Source organism: Lithobates pipiens, unplaced genomic scaffold (assembly GCF_037356315.1).
Source record: "Lithobates pipiens isolate NorthernLeopardFrog02 unplaced genomic scaffold, aLitPip1_a1.2 Scaffold_13, whole genome shotgun sequence".
NCBI lineage: Eukaryota > Metazoa > Chordata > Amphibia > Anura > Ranidae > Lithobates > Lithobates pipiens.
The window spans coordinates 103,370,605-103,394,470 of record NW_027507718.1 but is presented as its reverse complement, the minus strand read 5'-3'; the positions used below and the strand labels follow the sequence as shown (position 1 = coordinate 103,394,470).

The following is a 23,866-nucleotide window of genomic DNA, read 5'->3' as shown; positions in this document are numbered from 1 at the left end:
TATACGTGGCACTGATGACAGATGGCACTGGGGACAAATGGCACTGACAACAGGTGGCACTGGGGACAGATAGCACTGCGGGCAGGTGGCACTGGGGTGGGGTGGATTGCACTGGGGTGGATGGCACTGGGGCGGATGGCACTGGGGCGGATGGCACTGGGGCAGGATGGCACTGGGGCAGGATGGCACTGGGGCAGGATGGCACTGGGGCAGGATGGCACTGGGGGGGGGGCATGGCACTGGGGGGGGGTGGCACTGGGGGAGGATGGCTCTGGGGGAGGATGGCTCTGGGGGAGGATGGCACTTTTTATTAAACTTTTTTTTTACTTTTTTTTTATTTTTTTTTCTTTTTTACACTGACGGCTGCTGCAGCCGTTCTTCTCTCCCCTCTCACACGCTGTCTGTGTGAGGAGGGAGAGCGGCGCTGAGAGATGATCTCATATGTTTACATATGAGATCATCTCCCATTGGACACGCCGATCACGCTGTAAACGGCCGCTGTGATTGGCCGTTTACAGCGATCTGTGTTTGCCTGTCCCCGGGGGACACGGCAAACACAGAACTTCCGCGATGCGCGCCCGCGGCGGCGCGCATTGCGGAAGTAAACACCAGGCCGTCCAGGGACGGCCAGGCACGGGAAGCCGCCCGCCCTAAGGCCGGCATTCGGCTATAGGGCGGGCAGGAAGCGGTTAAAGACTAAATCTTTTCTGACACTTGTTGCTTACAAGTAAAAATCCTGTATTTTCTTCCAGAAAATCACTTAGACCCCCCAAAAATGATATATATTTTTTTAGCAGAGATCCTAGGGAATAAAATAGCGGTTGTTGCAATATTTTATGTCACACGGCATTTGCACAGAGGTCTTTCAAATGCATTTTTTTGGAAAAAAAAATACACCATTTAAAAAATAAAAATAAAATAAAAACAGTAAAGTTAGCCCATTTTTTTTTTTTTGTCCAAAAGTTTGGACTACCTGTTTTTATTTAATATATAGGTTTTTTTTTTTATCTAAATCATACATACAAGTAAACTGATTGGAGGTTTGTTTTGTTTAATAAATGTTTAAGTGTAAGAAATTTTCTGTATCACTTATGAAGGCTGCTTTCACACTGGAGCGGGCAGGCGTTGATGGTAAAACGCAAGTTTTAGCGGCTCTTTACCATCATTTTAGCGGTGCTATTTGGCTGCTAGTGGGGCACATATAACCCAGCTAGCGGCCAAGGAAGAGGTTAAATGCGCCCATGAAGCACCGCTGCCAAATCGCATTGCATGCGCTTCGGCAGTGGTGCCCATTCATATCAATGGGCAGGAGTGGTGGAGGAGCGGTATACACCACTCCAAATGTGCTGCTTGCAGGACTTTTTTTTTTTTAAGATCCTGCCAGCGAATCGCCTCAGTGTGAAAGCACTCTGTCTTTCACACAGACTGCAGGGGAGCCATTTTGCAGGCACTTTACAGGCGCTATTTTTAGCCCAAAAGCGCCTTAAAAAACGCCCCAGTGGGAAAGGTGTGTTAGATCAAGGGGGATTAAAAATAAATAAAAAAAAAATCGGCCTAACATATCGGCCCAAAAAAATCGGCATCATATATCGGCTATCGGCCGCCATGATTTCTAAATATCGGCATCGGCATCGGCCAGAGAAAAACCCATATCGGTCGACCTCTACATATTGGTGTCACCATTGATTTCGCAATTCGACCAACCAAGCCTTCAATTTCAACCTCGTGTTGCTATAGAAAATAATTTTCATGGCTGGGAATCTTCTATTCTTTCTGGGAATTTTCTTTTCTTGCACATTTCTTTTTAGATTACATTTCTTCTCGCATGATTTTCCCATCAGTGATTAGAAAATTGCTTGTTTTGCAAAGAATTTCCAACATGTCCAATTATTAAAATTCGATGGCTGCACGAAAATCTGCGGTTACTGCAGCCAACTAATGGTGTGAAATATGAACAAAAATTCTTAGGTAGAATTTTCTTTTGAAAATCTTTTCTAAATTCGACCCATTTATGGCCTGCCTAAACTAACAAAAAATTAAAAAAAGTTGGAAGCTGATTGGTTTCTATGCACAGCTACCTCAGATTTTGTATTTCCAGCTTTAATAAATCAACCCCTTTTTGCCTCTGCTAAATAAAACATACCTGTAAGCAAACAGCTGGTTTTAGTAGCCTATCACTTTTGCGTTATCTATAGTACCCACCACTTTCTAATGTATTGCATTACTGTATATAGAATACAAATCTGTATGTGTATGGCAGTCAGTAAACATGGTGGGAAATAGTCTTACTTTTACGTAAAATAAACATGTTTCATATTTTTTTTTTGTACAATTAATTTGAAACAAGACAAATTACAGTGTATAACATTTACCAAACAAAAGTTGTAAATCAGAACTGCCTATATTTTAAAAGAGAAAACAATTTTGTTCACTTTTTTGGCTTAACCACTTGCTTACTGGGCACTTAAACCCCCCTGCTGTCCAGACCAATTTTTGGCTTTCAGCGCTGATGCACTTTGAATGACAATTGCGTGATCATACAACACTGTACCCAAATTAAATTTTTATCTTTTTCCCACAAATAGAGCTTTCTTTTGGTGGTACTTGATCACCTCTGCAGTTTTTATTTTTTGTTAAAAAAAAAAAATGTAAAAAGACCGAATAGTTTTTTTTTTGTTATAAAATTTTGCAAACAGGTAATTTTTCTCCTTCATTGATGTACGCTAAAAGGTGGCAGTGATGGGCACTGATGGGTGGCAATAATGGGCACAGATCATCAGTGGTTGGTTACACCACTGGTGGGTATTGATAGGTGGCACTGGCAAGGGGTACTGGTGGGCACAGATGAGGCAAAATTTCCTCTTCGGGACCGATTGCACATAAGCCAGTAATCAGCTTTTTGTTCTCCTCACTCTATCAGTTTTTACTATAGTAGATACAGATTAGGATTACTCCAGATGAGGAAATACATCTTGCACATTCCATAATTTTGTTAAAAAAATAAAAATAAAATAAAAGTACAGCCAAAGCAGGGCTCCGGAGTGCGCTAGGTACAGAGAGCAGGGCTCAGGAGTGCACTAGGTACAGAGAGCAGGACTCAGGAGTGCGCTAGGTTCAGAAGTGTGCAGTGTACAGAGTGCAGGGTTCAAGAGTGTGCTACATTCAGAGTGCAAGGTTCAGAGTGCGCTAAATTCCAGAGCATGCTATGTACAGAGTGCATGGTTCATAAGTGTTCAGGCTTAGGAATGTGCAGTATACAGAGTACAGGTTCAGGAGTGTGCAGGGTTTAGGAGTGTGCAGTGTTCAGGAGTGCACTATGTACAGAGTGTATGCTTAAGAAGTGTGCTATGTACAGATTACAGGGTTCAGGAGTGCTTTTTTTTCAAACAAGTTACAGATATTTTCGTGGAGACAAATGAAAGCACCTTAGGGCCCTTTCACACATGCGGATCGCTCAGATCCGCCTGTCAGTTTTTCAGGCTGACCTGAATGGTCGCTCCATGCATCTCTATGGAGCAATAGATCGTCAGCGGTGACATGTCAGCTGACATCCGATCAGTCTAGTGTATATTGCCACAGATTATTTTATTTTTTCTTGGGATGGTGCATGAGATCAGCACAGGGCCAAACAGCACTGTCCAGACAGAGGGTTAGGGTTCATGAAGCCTCACAGGACAGCCAGGGGAGAATGATAACTCCTACAAGCTTTAACCAGACACTCATAGCAGTTACAAGACTGTTATATACAGCTGATGAGAAAAAGTATTTAGTAGTTTATATTTACTAAAATAATTGCATTTCCATGTTTTGTGTACTGTGGGAAACCTGATGGGATGCTTGGATGCCCCATAGCACACTGCTGACAGGGCACCCACAGGAAGAAGGAGTAGACAGCACCGACGGGGCAATCCAGACTAGGAGGTAAGGAGATGCTCTGTATAATATCATTGCACAGAGCAGGTAAGTATAACAGATAAGTTTGAAGAGACACAGCGGAAAACTCCCAGTCCATTTTGCAAGATCCTCTTTCAGGTGCTCAGGCTCAGTGTATCATTACACATTACAACAGAAACAAGTAAAAGGTTTGAGCCGGCAACTCTGTAGTCCATATAATAATTTTAAGGGTTGGTTACAAAAAGTGACAAGCAAAAAAAGTTGACGTGTTTCGGCAACAGCCTTAGGTCATAGCATGCTATGACCTAAGGCTGTTGCCGAAACGCATCAACTTTTTTGCTTGTCACTTTTTGTAACCAACCCTTAAAATTATTATATGGACTAAAGAGTTGCCAGCTCAATCCTTTTACTTTTTTCTGAAGTATAACATCTATTTTATTTTCAGCCCAAAAATGTTTTACATTTATTATCACCTTTATGTTTTTTGAACCAAGCCTAATGTGAAATATAGCACAAGGAAAGAGACGTTCCAGTATAAATGCAAAGGTATAATTCAAAAGGAAAGTTACATCTATTAGCTACCAAATCCCTACAGACATTACAAGCCTCTATTAAAAGTAATTGTAAACAAGGCACATTAGGTCTCTTGAGATCTAGCGCATTGTGATAACAGTTCTAATTTAACCATGTCGCATCTGGGGAATTTGCTTTAGGTTTTTCACACACACGTTAAAATCAGCGTTTTTTTTGCTGGAAAATTACTTAGAACCCCCAAACATTATGTATTTTCTAAAAAGCAGAGGCCCTGCAGAATAATATAGTAGTAATTGCAATTTTTTATGTTGCAAGATATTTGCACAGCCGTTTATGAAGCACATATTTGCAAGAAGAAATACATTTAAATACATTTTAGTGTACACAAACAAATACCAAATGTATGGTAAAATATAACAGATGGAGTTGTGTCATGAATAGTAAATAGATATAATACATGTCAAGACTCAAAATTCCATCTGCCTGTGAACTTTTAGGTGACACTTTAACCACTTAAGCCCCGGACCAATTTGCAGCCAAAGGACCAAGCCCCTTTTTGCGATTTGGCACTGTGTCGCTTTAACTGACAATTGCGCGGCCGAACGGCGTGGCTCTCAAACAAAATTGGTGTCCTTTTTTTTCCCACAAATAGAGCTTTCTTTTGGTGGTATTTGATCACCTCTGTGGTTTTTATTTTTTGCGCTATAAACAAAAATAGAGCTAAAATTTTGAAAAAAAAATCATTTTTTTTACCTTTTGCTATAATAAATATCCACAAAAAATTGAGGAAAAAAAATGTTTTTTTTTCCTCAGTTTAGGCCGATACGTATTCTTCTACATATTTTTGGTGAAAAAAAATAAAAGAAATAAAAAAAAAAAAAAAATCGCAAAAAGTGTTTATTGATTGGTTTTCGCAAAAGTTATAGCGTTTACAAAATAGGAGATAGTTTTATAGCATTTTTATTAATATTTTTTTTTTTCACTACTAATGGCGGCGATCAGCGATTTTTATTGTGACTGCGACATTATGGCGGACACATCAGACATTTTTTGCACATTTTTGGGACCAATGTCATTTATACAGCAATCTTTGCTATTTAAATGCACCGATTCCTGTGTAAATGACACTGGCAGTGAAGGTGTTAACCACTAGGGGGTAGTGTAGGTGTTGTGTGTGACGTTATGTGTTTCTTTTTTATTGTAGGAGGGTGTGGCCTGGCATGTGACATCACTGATCGTCTTTCCCTATAAAAGGGAACAGACGATCGGTGACAGCCACACTAGGAAGCACGGGGAGAGGTTTGTTTACACAGACCTCTCCTCGTTCTTCAGCTCTGTGATGCGATCGCGGGACACCAGAGGCGATCGGGTCCACTGGTCCTGAGCCCATGGTCACAGAGCTCTGGACCGGGTCAGGAGCACGCTGCCGGTGGCGCGCTCCCGACCCACGGCACTTAAAAAGCAACGTACAGGTACGTGCTTGTGCCCAACTGTGCCATTCTGCCGACGTATATGTGCAGGAGGCGGTCCTTAAGTGATTAAAGACCTTTACAGGTTGATAGTTTAACCACTTCCCCTCCGGAATGTTTACCACCCTTCCTGACCAGGCCATTTTTTGCGTTACAGAACTGCGTTACTTTAACTGACAATTGCGCGGTCGTGCGACACTGTACCCAAATAAAACGCATGTCCTTTCTTTCCCACAAATAAAGCTTTCTTTTGGTATTTGATCACCTCTGCGCTTTTTATTTTTTGCTCTATTTTTTTTTTTACTTTCTGCTCTAAAACACATCCAATAAAAAAAGTGTAAAAAAAAAAAAAAATAATAAAAAAAAAAATCTAATTTGTTCATCAGTTTAGGTCAATATGTATTCTGCTAAATGTTTTTGGTAAGAAAAAATCCCAATAAGCGTATATTCTTTGCTTTTACTTTATTAAATTATATTTATTAAATTACAATTCTTCCCTTTTTTTAAATTTAATTTTAATGCTATTGCAAGTGGGCAGTAGAGCCGTTCAGATAACATTTACTGAAAGGCTGGCTGGTGCAGTTTTTAACACCGAAAATGCTGGTCAACCAGTGGTCTAACTTATAAATCTAGAAAAAAAAGTAAATAGTGTGAAGCGTTGTAACACATTGCACTGCGTCTACGCAACAGATACCTGCATGCAGTTATAGGGCATTATGGCACAGCTCAGTTTACATAAATAGGTAATATTGGGCAGCAGTACCATCTGCCATAGTCAACATTTAATTGTTGTCGCTGCCATGGCATGTGTACCATCCTGACTGGTTGGATGCCCTTGTTTAGGTGGGTGGTCAGAAGGCAGTAAAAGTGGTTCAACCTCTTGATTTTACCACCCCCTGAATGAGCCTTAAATGTCAGGCACACAAATCCCACTATTATTTTACATAGGGAAGCCAAAGAAAACCAAACAATGGTGTCAATTCAACGGTTATCACATGTTTGTGGGTTTTTTGGGAATATCACATGCACGCCCTTTGTATAGGTTGCTCTACAACAGGCACATGAGAATCAGAACTGGACCATGGAGCAATGGAAGAAGGCAGCCTTGTCTGATGAATTCATGAATGGTTTGAGGAACACAGCAAGTTGGAGGTGTTGACCTGGCCTCCAAATTCTCCAGATTTCAATCTAATCAAGCACTTGTGGAATGCTCTGGAAAAAAAAAAAGTCTCATCCATGGATGCCTCTTCTCACAACTTACAGGACTTAAAGGGGTTGTAAAGGCAGAAGGTTATTTTTCTTAATGCATTCTATGCAATTAATAGAATTAATGCATTTAATTTGATATAAATAGTAGTATTTATCTTAATGCATTGTATGCATTGTATGCATTAAGATAAAAAGCCTTTTGTGTGCAGCAACCCCTTTATACTTACCCAAGGTCCCTCTCTGTCAGGCTTTGCCCACCAGTGTCTCAGACAACTGAGATTCAGCCACTGGCTGTCAAGGTCAGCTAGCCAATCAGGAGAAAAAGAGATGGGGAAATTGGGACTGTGTGTCTGAATGGACACAGGTAGCTGTGACTTGGCTCGGGTGCCCCCATAGCAAGCTGCTTGCTGTGGGGGCACTGAACAGGAGGGAGGGGCCAGGATCACAGAAGGGGGGCCCAAGAAGAGGAGGATCGGGGCTGCTCTGTGCAAATCCACTGAGACAGAGCAGGTAAGTATAACATGTTTGTTATTTTTATAGGGGGGGGGGGGGATGAGACAATCACTTTAAATGATCTGCTAAAGATACCATAGCATACCTGAAGTTCACACCTTGGCGCTTTACAGTGGGTAGTCAGAATGTTATGGCTGATCGTCGTAGATCACATACTATTTTGAATATGCACGAGAGGTCATTCTATTATTAGATCAATATACTACCTATGCCTGATGTCCATGTATATATATATATATATATAAAAATTTGGATTAGGCATGATAGATACAGGAGGTCATTATATATTTTTTTAGATCAATTTGCTACATCCATCTGGTGTGTGTGTGTGTGTGTGTGTGTGTGTGTGTGTGTGTGTGTGTGTGTGTGTGTGTGTGAGAGAGAGAGAATGTGTGTATATTTCTTTAAATATAAACATTGGATACTCTTTCGATTTAGGCATGATAGATACAGAGGTCATTTTTTTTTTTTTAGATCAATTTGCTACATCCATTTGATGTGTGTGAATATATGTGTGTGTGTGTGTGTGTATTTCTTTAAATATAAACATTGGATACTCTTGATTAGGCATGATAGATACAGAGGTCATTATATTATTTTTAGATCAATATCCTACATGCCTACATGTGTGCGTATTTTTTTTCTATTTTTTTTAAATTAAACATATTGTGTTAGAGCACTGTGATCGATCTATAGGTAGATCAGTCTAAGGTAGTATCTGGATGTAAACTATTCCCCCTTCCCCTGGATATCTATGACGTATACTGTAGTATGTGTTTTAATACAACACACTATAACAGATTAGAAGGTGGCTGAGCTATGTTATCATAATGTGATGATGATGATGATGATGCTGCAGACAGAGGTGAAGAGTGAGAGCAGGCACAAGTAATGTGTACCCCTAGGAGGATACTATAGTGCCCCCACCACCCACACAATGTCACATATACACACAGAGCAGATTGTAGTATGCCAACCTTCCCATGGAGAGGATGGAGTGCTGGCAGGCATAGTGTAGATGTGGAGCAGTACATATGAAGTAATGAGAGGGACAAGGACCCAGAAAGTTCCAGTAGAAGAGTACCTGGACGCACACACAGTGCTGAGCCGGCTCCCAGGCAATGCTGCTCCTTGTGCTGCCTGTAGACCGCTCTCAGGCTCAGCTGCTGCGGCTTCTACCATAGAGTACAGGAGGAGAAATGAGGAGAGGAGCCCCTCCTGTTCTTTCCATTGAATCCAGCAGTCAAGCACCATAGAGACTTGACGGAGCCAAGGAAAGAGTCGCAAAGATGAAAGGAGCAGCTGCTGTTCTAGGAACTCCATCCTGTGGCAGACCCATGGAAATGATGCGCTCACATGCAGCAAGCTCTAGATCGAAATATTAAAGTCGACGATATATTTTTTTTTTTTCTGTGTATCATAAATATTTTTTGAAATAAAAAAAACAGTTTTCATTTTTTTTTTTTATAAATAAAACAGTTTTCACATTTTTTTCTGTGTATCATAAATATTGTTTTTAATAAGAAAAGAAAATCAGTTTTCAAATTTTTTTCTGTGTATTATAAATATTGTTTTTCATAAAAGAAAACAGTTTTCACATTTTTTTCTGTGTATCATAAATATTGTTTTTAATAAAAAAAAAATGTTTTCTAATTTTTTTCTGTGTATCATAAATATTGTTTTTAATTTAAAAAAAAGTTTTCCCATTTTCTTTCTGTGTGTCATAAATAATTTTCATATTTTTTAAAATAAAAAAAACAGTTTTCACAACTTTTTATCCTTTGTTGCATCCCAGAGCAGCTGATCTCCTACAGTGTCTTTGCAGCCACATCCTGCCTACAGGAAACCCAGTGATGGTTGTATTGCATTCCTAAGGGCTCAGTCACACCAGCACGACGCTTAGACCCTTTTTACACCAGTGGCATCAGTGGTAAAGAGCCGCTAGTTTTAGCCGCGCTTTACCGCTGTTATAGCGGTGCTTTTCACCCTAGCGGCCGAGTGAAGGGTTAATAGGTGAAGGGTTAATAGTGCTGCAGCGCTGCCGAATTGCTTTGCAGGCACTTTGGCAGTGCTGCCCATTTATTTCAATGGGCAGGAGCAGTGTATACACCACTCTCGCACTGCCCCAAAGATGCGGCTTGCAGTACTTTTTTTCCTGTCCTGCAAGCGCACCACCACAGTATGAAAGCACTCGGCCTTTCACACTGGGGCCGCAGAAGAGGCAGTTTACAGGCGTTATTTTTAGACCAAAAACGCCTATAAAATGCCTCAGTGTGAAAGGGGCGATGCTACCTCAGTGAGGGCTATGTCTGTTGTGTAAGGCTGCTTTCACGCTGGGGCGGGTGGGAGTTGACCGTAAAACGCCCCTAGTTTTAGCAGAGCTTTACCATAGTTTTAGCGGCGCTATTCGGCCATGCTTTTAACCTCCGCTAGCGGCCGAATAAAGGGTTAAATGCGCCTGTGTATCGCTGCTGCTGAAGCACTTTGCAGGCATTTCAAAAGCAGTACCCATTCATTTCAATGGGGAGGAGCAGTGCACACACCGCTCCTCCACCGCCCCAAAGCTGCTGCTTGCAGGAGTTTTTTTAACATCCTGCCAGCGCATCGCCTCAGTGTGAAAGCACTCCAGCTTTCACACTGGGACTGCAGGGGAGGCGTTTTTCAGGCGCTTTACAGGTGCTATTTAAAGGAGGTGCAATGTGTTGTTACAATGCGTCATACTACTACTTACTAAGCCCAAGAACTTGAGAAAGGAGCGCGGCCGCGGCCAACCAGCTCGAGAAACGCGTCACATTTCCAGTGACGTCATCACCCTCCATCTGGATTACAGTCTATTTCCCAAGCCTCGTTCTGATGTCCACTCACTGCTGTCGGCTGAACACCACCTACCGGCTTTGGAGACAAACGCAGGGACAGCACATCCATCCCAGGGATTGACCTCACTCATGATCCTCGTTGTATGGGACCATACTATGCCTAAGGCCGCGTACACACGGGCGGACTGTTCGCCCAACCTTGTCCGCTGAACAGTGTTTGGGCGGACAGTCCGCTCGTGTGTGGGCTTTCAGCGGACAGTTTCAGCGGACAGTTGGACGGACAAGGTCTTTCGGAAATTCCGAAAAACTGTCCGCTGAAACTGTGTTTGAGCGAACAGTCCGCCCGTGTGTGGGCCTGTCCGCTGTACTTTCGAAATGAGCGGACTGTTCCCGCTCGGAAAGTCCGCCCATTTCGAGCGCGTGTACAGGTAGGCGGGGCCCGCGAGGGAGACGTCGCGGGCTCCGCCGCCTGGAATGGGCTTAAAGGGGAACACCAACGCCGAAAAAAATCGGCGTGGGGGTTCCCCCAAAGTCCACACCAGACCCTTGTCCGAGCACGCTACCCGGCCGGCCAGGAAAGGGGGCGAGCGAGCGCGCCCCCCTCCCGAGCCGTACCAGGCCGCGTGCCCTCAACATGGGGGGTGCCTTGGGGAAGGGGGGCCGCGCGGCCCCCCCACCCCAAAGCACCTTGTCCCCATGTTGATGAGGACAAGGGCCTCTTCCCGACAACCCTGGCCGTTGGTTGTCGGGGTCTGCGGGCGGGGGGCTTATCGGAATCCGGGAGCTCCCTTTAAGAAGGGGGCCCCCGGATACCGGCCCCCCCACCCTATGTGAATGAGTATGGGGTACAATGTACCCCTACCCATTCACCTGTGAAATAAAGTACAAATAAAAACACAACACAGGGGAAAAAAATATTTTATTGCACAGCCGGGGGTCTTCGGGGTCTTCGGGGGTCTTCTCGCCGGACTCCTCCGCTATGTGTGTGTAGCTCTTTTGCCAGCGGAGGAGTCCGGCTTTCTTCCTCCCCGCCGCCGGCCTCTTCTCCCGACTTCGGGGGTCTTGTCCCCCTCTTCGGTTCTTCTGCCGGGCCACCGCGCCTGGTCCGGTGGCCCGGTCTTCTGTCGCCGTCTTCCGTTCTTCTGTCGCCGCCTTCGGTTCTTCTGCCGGGCCACCGCGCCTTCTTGTAGCTCTTTTACAGGCGGTGGCCCGGTCTTCTGTCGCCGTCTTCCGTTCTTCTGTCGCCGCCTTCGGTTCTTCTGCCGGGCCACCGCGCCTTCTTGTAGCTCTTTTACAGGCGGTGGCCCGGTCTTCTGTCGCCGCTGTCGCCTTCCGTTCTTCTTCTTGTTCTTCTTGTTCTTCTCCTGGAGATGTTGACACGTCGCTCCCTCCGGCCGGAATGCCAGAGCCGCCCTGCGCTGTGACTTATATAGTGACAATGGGGCGGTGTCACATGGTATATGTCACATGGGTTGGTCACATGGGTTGATGTCACATGGGGACTATGACATCGTAAGGGGGCGGGGTCACCATGTGACCAACCCATGTGACATATACCATGTGACACCGCCCCATTGTCACTATATAAGTCACAGCGCAGGGCGGCTCTGGCATTCCGGCCGGAGGGAGCGACGTGTCAACATCTCCTGGAGAAGAACAAGAAGAACAAGAAGAAGAACGGAAGGCGACAGCGGCGACAGCGGCGACAGAAGACCGGGCCACCGCCTGTAAAAGAGCTACAAGAAGGCGCGGTGGCCCGGCAGAAGAACCGAAGGCGGCGACAGAAGAACGGAAGACGGCGACAGAAGACCGGGCCACCGGACCAGGCGCGGTGGCCCGGCAGAAGAACCGAAGAGGGGGACAAGACCCCCGAAGTCGGGAGAAGAGGCCGGCGGCGGGGAGGAAGAAAGCCGGACTCCTCCGCTGGCAAAAGAGCTACACACACATAGCGGAGGAGTCCGGCGAGAAGACCCCCGAAGACCCCGAAGACCCCCGGCTGTGCAATAAAATATTTTTTTCCCCTGTGTTGTGTTTTTATTTGTACTTTATTTCACAGGTGAATGGGTAGGGGTACATTGTACCCCATACTCATTCACATAGGGTGGGGGGCCGGTATCCGGGGGCCCCCTTCTTAAAGGGGGCTCCCGGATTCCGATAAGCCCCCCGCCCGCAGACCCCGACAACCAACGGCCAGGGTTGTCGGGAAGAGGCCCTTGTCCTCATCAACATGGGGACAAGGTGCTTTGGGGTGGGGGGGCCGCGCGGCCCCCCCTTCCCCAAGGCACCCCCCATGTTGAGGGCACGCGGCCTGGTACGGCTAAGGAGGGGGGCGCGCTCGCTCGCCCCCCTTTCCTGGCCGGCCGGGTAGCGTGCTCGGACAAGGGTCTGGTGTGGACTTGGGGGGAACCCCCACGCCGATTTTTTTCGGCGTTGGGGTTCCCCTTTAAGCCCATTCCAGGCGGCGGAGCCCGCGACGTCTCCTTCGCGGGCCCCGCCTACCTGTACACGCGCTTGAAATGGGCGGATTTGCCTCCTCCTTACGTGGGCGAGTCCGTTCATTTCAAAAGTTGAGCGAACTGTTTGCCCAACCTTGTTCGTCAAACAGTCCGCTCGTGTGTGGGCAAGTCCGCTCATGCAAATTTTGAGCGGACTGTTTGATGAAACTGTTTGCCGAACAAGGTTGGGCAAACAGTCCGTGCGTGTGTACGCGGCCTTACACTTACTACCAAAATGTGAGTTATACTTGTAACCACTTGTTGAATTAAAAGTGTTATACAGTCTGCACCCAGGGGCACCTCTCTTTCTTGTTTTTTTCAGTGCTTTGGGAACAAGGTTTCTGTTTCCACCGGATGGCTGCCGTGATTTGTGGACTGTGACTCCCCTTTTCTCCTCATCCCTCCCCCATCTTGTTAACTTACATTGTCATTGAGCAGACTATGCATTTATAATCAGTGTGCATAATTTATGGACTCTTTCCATCATTTAGAGTGGACATTCAGTCTCTCCTGTGTATAAATTTATGCTCATTCAGCACTTCATTGTTCTAAATTACTGTGGATTATTGTTTTAGCTTTGCGCCATTTACTTGTACAAAAAAAAGTAAATAGTGTGATGTGTTGTAGGGCAGTTATGGCTCAGTCCCGTTCATATAAATGGGTCACGTTTGGCAGCAGTGTCATTCGTCATATACAATATGGCTTTTGTGGCCAGTTCATACCAGAACCCGCTGTGGGAAACCCATGTTCCCCCCACTGCATTAAAAACACACTGCCCTTGTGTCCTGCAGCGGGTGTCAGTGCAATGTTAATGACACCCCAAATGCAGGCTGGAGACGCAGTGCGTTTGCCTGCACCAGGTGACATGGTATAAAAGTTCCGGTTGCAATGCGTTTGCAATGTGCATACACTACTTTCGCTGTGTGATTTCCAACCCCTAATTTTTGCTGCTACCATGGCATGTGTACAGTCCTGAGTGGCTGCATGCCCTTGTTTTGGTGGGCGGTCAGGAGGCAGTAAAACACTGGCTCATGAATTTGCTTTTATCAACCCCTTGAATGAGTGCCCTAAATGTCAAAAGCAAAACAGGAATACAAACTCTACAATTATTTTAGCAATGACAATTGGGTCAATTCAACAGTTATCACATGCAATATGTGTGTATTTTTTAACATGTCACATACAATAATAAAAAAAAAATTGATTTATCAAAGTAAAATATAGAATTGAGATAAATACCACAAAAAAAAAAAAAAATTGAGAACCATTAAAGTCAATTCACTAAGTTCGCATAACTATGAATGTTGGTCGGTGATGAACACAGCTATCCATGGCTATCTGCACAACCAATTGTCTGCATCCAGTAGCAATCACTGCAGGTAGTTGCTGACTGTGCAAGCAGCCATGTCATTGAAGTGCACAGGGCACAGTGACTGCAGCCAGCCACTCACAGATGGCAGAAACAGATACCTGCAGCTGTCATTTACACTGGGACTAGTCACCAACACAAATGTAGCATTAAAGTGGATGTAAACCCCAAAACATTTTTTTTTCATTAAGGCTTGCACCTTGTACAGTATAGGATTTCATGTCATCTGTGCCCAGGCTTGCCACAAAGAGTTAATCCAGCTCTGAGCAATCCTCTTATCTTTTTTCAGTGAGATAAAAATGGACACACAGAGAAATAGGAGTTGGTTTCTCCCCCTTGCTGTGAGTGACAGGTGATTTACATATCTTACATATCTTGTGCACAAGTGTGAGAGAGGCATTCTGTGTACTTCAGATCTCTCCCTCCTTTCTTCTGCTGCTCTTCCAGGATTGGCTGCTCCACACCTCAGCATGATTGGGCATGCTGAAGTGATGTGGTGACTTTTTGGGGTTTTGACTGGATGTTAGTGATCATAACAGAAGTTCAGTGTAAGAAATACACAGGAAAAAATGAATGTTGACAAGGGGAGTGTAGAGGTGGGCGGGGAGTCTACTGACATCACGACTCCACCCACCAAGCTCTGGACAACAGACCCACCCACAGAATCTGCAGTTTTTTGGGTCTCATAACAGACAAAGGGGAGACATTTGACAGGTAAAGATACATGCAGGAGGCATGTATATCATTATAGATAACCCCTATGACAGTAGTTTAGAAAGGATAAGAGTAGGTTTACATCCACTTTAAAGAAAACACACACATTTCTTATTTATTTTACGGTACAGATCGGCAATATTTTAGGAATGTACAAAATAACAATGAGGAGAACTCTGCACCTGCAAGTAAGTTAAAAGTATACAATGTATCGATGTGAAAATGTTCTGCCATGAGCTCTGGAATGTAAATACATTGTAACAATGCACCATAGGAAGATTGTTCTGTGAAAGAAGGCACACTAAAGGGTTGGTTCACACCAGAAATCGTACAGGAACGAGCTGTGCATTCCTTTGCAATTCACATGCAGTTTTGTGCAGTGCAATTTCAGCCCATTCATTTTGAATGGGCTGAAATCGCACCACCCCCACCCAAAGTAGTGCATGCACTACTTTTAGAAACTCACTGAAATCGCATTATAATTCTGTCCGCAATAACAAATTGTAAAGTGTGAATGGGGCCTAAGGGCAATTTCGCATGAGCTTTGTCCGCTCTGTTCAGCAGGGGTTTCTCTGTTGAATCCAAGCTGAACGGGATCGATGTCAGTTTTTCAACATCTGTGCCCATTCAGTTTATGTGTGCATTTAACAGCAGACATGGGCAGCTAGATGTAAACAAACTTGTGTCTGTTTACATCTGGCTACCTTGGATCCATTACCTTTAGACCCCTTTCACACTGAGGCAGTTTTCAGCCGTTTTAGCGCTAGAAATAGCGCCTGTAAAGTGCCTGAAAACTGCCTCCCATTGCCTGCAACGGGTGCTTTCATACCGGGGTGGTGCCCTTGCGGGACGTTAGAAAAAGTCCTCATGACAGACTGAAGATTTTCTTATGTTAAATTTAAATCCAGTAGTATAAGAATTTCTGAAAAAAACTGAAGGTATGGGAGGTTTTGCCGCTGTCACTGCTAGGCCGCATAAATTAAATAAAGATGAGGATTCTCCCTAAATTTTTATACTTGTTCAGAAATTCATTACAATGGGTGCCAACATCATTTTTTGTACAAGTACACATTCTTTTTTCCTCATTCTTATGGAGAAATAAATTACCCAGAATCAAACTAACTACACTTATGCGTCCGTTGGCACAAGGGGGACTGGCTTTCCCAGACTTTTATAAATATTATTTAGCAGCACAGCTGGTAACTGTAGGGGAATGGTTAGATCCAGACAAACACAATCCCTCTACTGCTAGAGGCTGCAGTGGTACACTCTATTGAAGCACTTCAGACCGTTTCGAGAGTTAAAATCTGTGTATGATCTAACCCCTCCAATGATAACAACAATAAAGACATGGAGAGATGGTTTGGGGGGGAAAAACATTTCAAGGAGATCTTATCTCCAAATACTCCGTTGTGGAGAAATCCTCAGTTGCCCCATTTAGAGTCTATACAAGATCCAGGAGCATTGACCAAATTTATGGTCAAAAAGATATCTCAGGTAGTACAGGGGAAAATAATGATATCATTTGCAGGAATGATGGAACCCTGGAATATTCCAGGGAGCTATGTTTTTAGACATATGCAGTTCACCCATGCATTGTCTGCCCAATTCCCTCAGGGCCTCCCACAATTGGTAGAATCAGGATTACAACAAATAGCTAGAAGGAGACTGGAAAGAAAACCGATTTCAACTTTACATACTTACCAATGAAAACTGAATTACCAGACATAAGTAAGTTACAAGCATTATTGAAGAAATTGATTCTGGATAGGGGCAGTCTGATAAAAGCCTTTATTGTAATGAATAGTCAACATTCATGTGACAACAGAAGCAGGACAAACAGTTACGAGCATGTTGGATGGGGGTCGCTCCAAAATTAGAGAAGGAGAAATGGGAGGAGATATGGGGATTTCCATTTCAGACAGTGTGCGGCTGGTGCTCAAATTTTTTTGGGGGGGGGGGGGGTGTGAAAACAAACTGAAATATACTGAGCCCCCCCCCCCCCATCAATTGCAGCCTCACTGTGCCCATCAAACGCAGCCACTGTGCCCATTATATGCAGCTACTTGTGCCCATCATATGCAGCCACTTGTGCCCGTAAAATGCATCCATTTGTGCCCATCAAATGCGGCAAATTGTGTCCATCATATGCAGCCACTTGTGCCCATCAAATGCAGCCACTTGTGCCCATCATATGCAGCCACTTGTGCCCATCAAATACAACCACTTGTGCCCATCATATGCAGCCATTGTGCCCATTAAATGCAGCCACATGTGCCCATCATTTGCAGACACTTGTGTCCATCAAATGCAGACACTTGTGTCCATCAAATGTAGACACTTGTGCCCATCAAATGCAGCCACTTGTGCCCATCAAATGCAGCCACTTGTGCCCGTCAAATGCAGCCACTTGTGCCCGTCAAATGCAGCCACTTGTGCCTATCATATGCAGCCACTGTGCCACTGATCCCCCCCCCAACTCGCGGGGCTCCAGTGTGTGTTTCCTCCGCTGAGTCCACTTCTCTTCCTAAGTGACAGGCATCCAATAGGGTGGCCTGGCGCTTTGGCCAATCAGGAAACAGGTCTGAAGCCCTGCCTCCTGATTGACAGGGAGGAAGCTTAGTGTGAAAATAGTGAAAATGAATTTGCTATCGTCACACAATTGGATGGGATCAGGGCGCACTCTCTGAGCCCAGATACCACCCTATTTTGAAGCCTATTAGAGCCTCGGGCTCTAATCAGGTGCTTCAAAAAGTACTACCCCCTTCCACCCTCGCCATAGGAATCCATGTGTCTGGCATCCTGAAAGGGGACGAGCGCACGGTTGGGGGGGGGGGGGGGGGCGGCACTGATTTCAGATACTAGTGTCACTCCGAGATAAACATATACAATTCAAAATAACACATAGAATCTATTATACACCCAATAGACTACATAGAATGTCCATATCGAACCCCCAGAACTGTTGGAGGTGTGGGTGTGTTCATGGAGATTTCATTCATATATTTTGGTCCTGCCCAGTGAAAGTGGTATTTTGGAGGGAGTTGGTAGGGGTAATTGCCAAACCCTCCTGCGACACCGGACGCATCAGTGTGGACAATTTAAATCTAGGGAGGTTTGGGCCCCAGAGGAAGAATATTCGATTCAGTTTCGTGAAAAAGGAACAGGGTATCCATTGTGGGGAATTACGAAACAGGTATGTAAATTTGGTGACTATTTTCATTTTAATTAATTTAATGCGGCCTAAAAGGGATAGCTTTCAACGTGCCTTAACTCTGTGAACCACTAGGTTTAGACTTAAGGGGATAAAACTGGATGCGTCTCTCGAAACTCGGACCCCCAAGTATACCAATTCGTCCACCCATTGCAGTTGCAGATCTGGCGGGGATAGTCATTTAGCCTTGGGGTCAGTAGCAAGCAACTGAGACTTAGACAAGTTCACTAGTAGACCCATTACTCTTGAGTTAATACTTGCAGCGCTCCAAGAAGAGAGGAGTCCGCATCGTTCAGAAAGAGCAAGATATCAAAGGAGGCAGCATTATCATGTTTGGCATGTATATTGATGAATAATCTGCGGAGGTTAATATCTGTTGACTTATGGGCCATGAACCCAGTCTGGTCCATGTCTATAATGGAGGACAGTAGAGGTTTATGTCACGTTCCTTTACAGCGGAGTCCAAAATGACTAGGGCGGACTCTTGCACAGTTCCGGTCCTAGCACCCCTGGAGGTTGAGACAGGAACTGCTAGGGCAGTGGAAGGGTGCAGGTGCCTGCAGACAGATGGCTGAAGATCAGGAACACTGGAGTCTTCGTGGAGGAGATGAGACACTGATCACCGGACTAGTCCAGGAAGAGTCTAACAAGGTCACTTGCAGAGTCAAGAGCAGGCAGGAGTTGGCAAAAGGCTGGCAGTGAAGTACACAATCGGAAAGCAGGCTCGTAGTCGGGGACAGGTAGAGGTTGGCAACAGACTGGCAGCGGAGTACAAGATCGGGAGACAGAACCATAGTCAGAAGTCCAAGCTGGGGTCAATGCAGGTAGCGGAGGCAGACAAGGATGCAGGGATAATCCGAGAGAGTGGTCAAACGAAGCCGGGTGTTCAGGATCAGGCTCAATCAAGCAAGAAAGCAACGGGTACACAGGAACAAGCTGAAGACAATCCAGCACTGACTTTAAATAGGGCACCATGCGCCATGATTCGTTGGCATGTGCACGTGCACACGCACACCTGTTCGCGTGGGTGCGCCAGTGCATATGCTTGGTCCGGGACTCGTTCATTCTTGCCTACGACGTGACATATGCACGTTCATATTGGAGGAACGAAGATTGACGGCTGGTATACGGAAACAAGCGCTTGTTACGATGGTTCTCTGACTTTGCCCCCTCCTTAGGGGCAGCCTCTGGATGCCCATCTGAGCCATCTTTTCCAGATGGGAGTGATGAAAGGCTTGTATAAGTCTTTGGGCATGGAGGTATGTCTCAGGCTCCCAGGAATTTTCCTCTGGACCAAAACTTTTCCATTTAATTAGATATTGATTCTGTCCCTGCCTTCTCCTGCAATCTACAATGGTCTCAATCTCAAACTCCTCTTCTCCATCCACCATTATAGCTTCTGGGGGTCCCACTTAATGACCCGGAAAGGGATTTGCCACGTCGGGTTTCAGTAGGGAGGTATGAAACACAGGGTGGATCTTAAATGAGTCAGGGAGTTCAAGTTCATATGCCACTGGGTTAATCTTTTTCTTGATTTGAAAAGGTCCCAAGTATCTAGGTCCCAGTTTCCTGGATGGACATGCCAATTTCAGATTTACTGTTGAAAGCCACATAGGGTCACCGACCTTCAAATCCAATTCCCCTCTCTTCCTCCTGTCGAAGAATTTCTTATTATGTTCTTGTGCCCTGGAAATGGTCCCTCTCAGCACCTGGTTATTGGTAGCAGGAAAGTTCAATCTGTCTTGGACAGTTGGCAAGGGAGAATCCGGAATTAGTGTTGGTAAGAAACAGGGATGAAACCCATAATTGTAGAAGAAGGGTGATTGGTTGGTGGCTACGTGGGCAGAGTTATTAAATGCAAATTCTACCAAAGGAAGTAATGAGGCCCAATCTTCCTCGGTAAAGGAGGAGAAGCAGCATAAGTACTGTTCTAGCGTCTGGTTAGTACGCTCTGTCTGCCCATTGGTCTGGGGGTGGTAGGCTGAAGAGAAACTGAGTTTAATGCCCAGGGCTTCACACAGTGCTCTCCAAAATCTTGAAGTGAACTGCACTACACGATCAGAGACAGATAGGAATTCTGTGCAGTCTAATTACTTCTTTAATGAAAGCTTTGGCAGTCTCCGTTGCTGATGGGGTCCTTTTCATTAGGATAAAGTGTGCCATCTTGGAGAGGCGATCAACCACCACAAAGATGGATGAAAATCCCTTCCGAAGGGGGGAGCTCCACAATAAAATCCATGGCAATTTTATCCCAGGGTCTTTCAGGAATGGGCAATGGTCTTAGTAATCCCCATGCTTTGCTTTTACTATTTTTGTTCCTGAGGCAGGTTGGGCAAGAACTGACATATTTCCTGCCCATCTCGCTTGCCTGGGTCTGAGGCATTTGGCGGTTCTAAGATATTCAAAATTTTTGTTATCCATGAAGATCAGTATTGGGTGTGCTGCTCCCTTCAAGAGATACCGCCATTCTTTCAGGGGCGATTTCATCGCCAGAAGCTCTCGGTCGCCTACATCATAGTTCCTTTCTGATGGCCCTGATTTCTTTGAAAAAAAAAGCCACAGGGTGCATTAGAGACCTGGATCTTTGGCGCTGGGACAGGATGGCCCCTACAGCGTTTTCCGAGCCATCCACTTCCAGGATGTAGGGAAGGGCAGGATCGGGATGCTTCAATATCGGAGCGGAGGTAAATAGACTTTTTAATTTGTCAAATGCAACCTGAGCTGCCTCAGTCCATTGGAAACGGTTCTGTTTCTTGGTAAGCTGGGTGATGGGTGTGATGATATCGGAGAAGTCTTTAATGAATTTCCTGTAAAAATTGGAGAAACCGATGAAGCGTTGTACCCCTTTCTTATTGGTTGGAGGTGGCCAGGACATTATAGCTGAGACCTTTTGAGGATCCATGTACCTGTTGTCCCGGAGGCGTCCATGCCACTGCCGGCATGCTTGTCACAGGCTGCCTTGTGTCCAAGATGGCCGCCATAGGAGAAGAGAAGCACTGTGGATCTGTGTGCTTTTTAGAGGAGCGGAGATTTCCTGGGGAGATCGGAAGAGTCTGCGGGGTGCCCAGTAACATCCTGGAACCCAGGGTGTCAGATGGGGTGCTGCGGTGCAGAGGAAAGGATCCCGGATGGCATAAAGGATCTCAGAGCTCAGGCAGTGTGCATCCTCTCAGCTACTCATCTGGACCCAGCCCCCATGGCATACATTTTTAGTGAATTTAATACTTTTGACATAAATACTGCATGAGTTATTTTAAGGCAAAAATGAATGTGGTATTTATTCCTTAGAGCTCATTTACAGCTGCTTTGCTGTTTGAAGCACGATCCAAGGTTTTGCATCATTCTTTAGAGAGCAATAGACAGGCATTGTATTGCCTCCTTACCGCCTGTTTTAACCTCCTAAATACTGGACAACAGCACACACAGCCCCAATTACTGAGCGTGACAGGAGGTATCATGCTATGGCTGCAAATTATAATGGCAGCAGCATGTGTACACCCCCTGCTGCAGCAAAAGTGGGAGTGGCTGAGGGGCAGTAAAAACACAGCTCAACCACAGGGTTTTACCCCTCTAATTGCAAGTATAAACGGGCCCCTAAGTGAACTGCCCTCAATGTAACTGATGACACCAGAAGAGAGCAAGAGAGAGGAAAAAGAAATGTTACTTTACGACTAAAAGTGTTGAATATATGCGTGAAAATGAGCTCTGCCACCATGTGTGATATTATAAACATGCTCTCTGCTGTGAGATTAACACCACGTTGTGCAAAAATGCAGAGCATTTTAGCCAGAATGTAAACTATGGGCTAAGCATGACTTTCAAAGATATTCTGTAAACATACCTCAGACTGTTCCTTACGCAACACACATTTTTAACTAAATTGTGGGCCCTCTAACTGCCATGCTCTGTTCAAACAGAATTCTAAGAGAATTCCAAAAATCAGTATTTACAATGTATCATTCAAAATGTGTCTACTGCCTTGTACAAATACTAAAGAATATATTTTATATATATATATATATATATATATATATATATATATATATATATATATATATATATATATAACTGAAGTTTAGGTAAGGCAATTTTTACGAGGTGGACCAATGTAAGTATGTGTAAATAGATACAATCATCACAACCTCCACTTCTTATGAATGGGACACCAAAAATATATGCAATTGCCTTTTTATTACATGTGATTTGCTTATGGTATATAACAAAAAGAGTGCCAAGTCCAAGGAAAGAGGAGAGATGACTATCCCAGGGGGATTCGCAGGAGCTGTGATTATACGCCTATAGTTTAATATATGAGGTGAGCAGGTTTTTCCCCTGGTGTTCGTGGTGCACTCAATATTGTAGACACAATAATTCGATTGAAGAGCACTGTTGGTGGAGGAGCACGGTTTTTTCATGGACCACTCGTCTGCATTTTGGCAGGGGCCGCTTTTTACCACCTTTGCGCCCGCACACCGCCTCCACCCTGGCAACGAATGTTTCAAGGATCGCCGACATAGCGTCCAAAGGCACTGCACTGTTTGCAAACGAGCCGGTTGCAATTGCAGGGAGTTCTGGGGAAGAAACACCAGTTCATTAAGCCATGCTGACCCACCCTGTCTGCCACCCTTGGGGACTTAGAACAGGTGCACAGTCCCACCCTCCTAGCTACTGCAGACTGAGGGGCCCCCACCGCAGGACTCACCACCCTGACCGAGTTCTGCGCCGCTCAGCTACAAGTGCCTGTGTCCTGTGTCAGCTCCCAGGTGTCCTGAGTGAGAAACCGCGCTGTTCTGAGCAGCAAGGACCAGCGCTGAGCATAAAAACCATGCTGGATTACAACAAAAGGGCCGCCGGCAGACCTGTATAAAGGACATAATCACAGAGAAAATGGCCTCAGAGTTACAGTAAAATGGCCCCTGACCATGCTTTCCACTGAGGCACACCAAAAATGGCCGACAAACAACTGTACACAGTGAAGAAACAGGGAAAATGGCAGTACAGCGCTATGGCGATCAGCGCATGCAGACCTCCAGACACCCAGCAGGGAGACCACAGACACCCAGGGACACAGCCACCCAGCGCAGCCCCCATCCAAGGTGAGAGCCCCCCCCAAGGGACCCCTGGCTACACGTACATACACCGCTCAGCAGCCCATCATGCAGCATCCCCCATGGGGGGATAGGGACAGGGAGAGAGTGAAGTGAGGAGAGGGACCCCCGAATTGACCTTCCAGGGAATGCCCAGCTTCTCCATCCCGCCGAGGCAGGGAGAGCTGTACTTACCATCTAGACGAGCTGGGGACATCCAATCACAGACCCACTTTTCGATCAGTACGGGGTGGCTGCTGGCCACGGCACACTGTGACAAAGACATCAGTAGTCCGGTCATATGTGTGTCCCGGAGCGTTGAGCTCACCAGCCGCCCCTGGAGCCTGAGGGGCATGTGGCCAATGCAGCGCGTAGCTATGGTCTGCACACACTCGATGGCCAGGCTGGGGACACTACAAGGATAAGGATATCTTGCCTGTCACCCAGCCAGCTGTTGATAGTAGATCACAGGATCCAAAAATCTTGCGCAAAAGGCAAACTTCCACAAAAAAATCCCAGGACCGATGGTCCCGCAGTGTTCCTGCAGGAAGC

At 45.4% G+C, this 23,866-nt stretch overlaps 1 protein-coding gene across 1 annotated transcript in view; it reads right to left on the bottom strand.

Annotated features, from left to right (window-relative positions):
- FBXO10 (F-box protein 10) overlaps window positions 1-8,960 on the bottom strand; it is a 175,874-nt gene extending 166,914 nt beyond the window's left edge. Inside the window, exon 1 of the mRNA XM_077475356.1 lies at window positions 8,704-8,960. The gene's annotated coding sequence lies outside the window, so the exon portion shown is untranslated. The remainder of the gene's footprint in view (window positions 1-8,703) is intronic.
- Window positions 8,961-23,866: the final 14,906 nt, after the last annotated feature.